Genomic DNA, 2,612 nt, shown 5'->3' on the forward strand with positions numbered 1-2,612 from the left:
CCAGGTTGTAAGTAATGGACAGAATAATGTAGGTAACTTACCCAGTGACTTCCCAAAACTTAGAATTGATGGCATTAATTTACAAGAGTGGTATCAACAGCTTCAGGTTATTTTCATGAAAGAAAATTTACTATTCTTTATAACTAGCCCTCCAAGAAGACCTTGGACTTTAAAAATAGATTGTTTACATCATAGAGCATTTTTCATAATAATATCTAGCGTGTCTCCTGCAATGTATCATAGCATCAAACCAAACCTAACTGTATCAGAAATAATTCAATGCATGTTTAATCTATTTCACAGCGATAGCGTAGCTACAACCACAAGAATGTCTAAGGATTTCTTTTCCTCTAGAGTAAAACCAGGGGTTTCTATAAGTGAGCATTTGATAAATCTAAACAAAATAAGAGCTGAGCTACAATTGAGGGGGGAAGTGATTTCAGATCAAACAATGAAAAGTGTTATTATCAATTCACTTGATCCATCATGGGATAGCTTTATGTCACACTTAGATACCATTAATTTGGGATATTTATCCATAGAAAGTCTATCTAACAAATTGATAGCAGAAGACAATTCAAGAAAAAACCGATCCAGTAACCAAACAGATCACAAACCTTTTAGGAAAGTAGCCTTTCAAGATAAACATAATGAGGCCTTTAGATGCTACAATTGTGGATCCAGGGAACATAGTAGAAGAGACTGCCCCAAAGTCTCAAGAGAGAGACATAGACCAGAATATAGGAGCAAATATAATTACAGACAATCTTCCACAGATAGACACAAATATAGAAGCCCACCAAATTACAAAGAAGGTAGAGGGGGTAGAGAAAATTCAAAAGAGAGGAAATCTGGGTCACTGAATGGGCTAAATAAACAAGACAGCACCAGAACACAGCAGGATGAGAATAACAATTGGCTTATTGATTCTGGTGCAACAAATCACACCACCAACAACAAAAGTATATTATCTTCATTTATAGAAGATAAGTTTGTGATAAAGGTAGCTAATCAAGAAAAGGTTCAAGTACTAGGCAAAGGAAATGTGACCTTGCCTGGTCTAGGGAAAATAGAGGGGGTATTATTAATCCCAGAAATACCTCACAACATACTAAGTGCCATAAAATTAAGCAGAGAATCTGATATCAATATAGTTTTCTCAAAGGGGAAAGCAACTATAGAAAAGAACAAAACAAATGTAGGTACTATAATGATAAAAGGAGGTCTACCCTATCTGATAACTAAAGAAAGATGTTTACATAACATTGATTCAAATATGGAAGATTATATTGAAGCAGATGATGAAAATGTCAGTAACAGTGACAATGATGAGTGTAGAATAACTCATGATCACAAAAACACATACAAGGAAAAGAAACCAAAAATAGGTAAACCAATTCATGATGAGTGTGCTCACATCTTACACAGGAAGTTAGGACATGCAAGCTTTCCTGTAGTACAAAAAATGACTGAACACGCAGAAGGTGTCAAAATAAAAAATTGTGAAAATTATTTGGAATGCTCAGTATGTAAGTCCACCAAACTAAAAACCAGTCCCAGACCAAAAAAATCTAACAGATCAACTAACAATATTTTTGATTTGGTACATATGGACTTAGTTGGTCCATTAAGTCCCTCAATTACCTATAGAAAACGTTACTTCCTAACAATAGTGGATGACTACAGCCGATATGGTTTTGTTTACACATTAAAGCACAAGGATGAAACATTTCAGAAATTTAAGGAATTCTACAAACGTATAGAAACACAACATAATATCAGAATAAAGCAAATTATGACAGATAGGGGATGTGAGTTCATGTCTAAAGAATTCTCCCAATGGTTAAAGGATAGAGGAATGTTACATTTCACGTCCAATCCTTTTTCTGCATTTCAAAATGGAGTTGCAGAGAGGAAAAATTCCACACTACAAACCATGATTAGGTGCACATTAGAGGATGCTGGTTTAGGCAAACAATTTTGGTCAGAGGCATTACATTATTCGAATTACACTCAAAATAGAACCTGGTCCAGTATTGTGAATAAGACACCATATGAGGTGATGTACAATAGAAAACCCAAATTATCACACATGCACATATTTGGAGTCACTGCAGACGTACACATACCTAAACAATTGAGGAGAAAGGGAGAAAACGTATCCAGGAGATTAAGATTCATGGGATACGAAACTGGAACCAAAGGGTACAGATTTATTGATAGTAATAACAAATTTATAGTATCCAGAACAGCTGTGTTCCATGAACAGGCCAATTGGTCAAAATTGCACCTTAATGAAATATTTCCTAATAAATGTAAAGATACGATATCTTGCGAGGAAGGAACAACAGAAAATCAAAATATTAACAAAAGTAAGAACAAAACCAAAACTTGGACTAATAGTCAGCATAAAATAAAGACAGACACATTAACAAAAAAGGAAGCTAGATATTTGCATGATAACCATAGCAAGCCTGAAAGAACTATTAGAAACAATAGAAACCAAATACCAAATAAATACAAAGATTACATAATGCATATGAATGGAGAACAAATAACACCTAATACATATGAAGAAGTATTGAAACTTCCACATGAAGAAAGAGAAAAAT

Source organism: Pantherophis guttatus, chromosome 2 (assembly GCF_059756535.1).
Source record: "Pantherophis guttatus breed Tessera chromosome 2, ASM5975653v1, whole genome shotgun sequence".
Lineage (NCBI taxonomy): Eukaryota > Metazoa > Chordata > Lepidosauria > Squamata > Colubridae > Pantherophis > Pantherophis guttatus.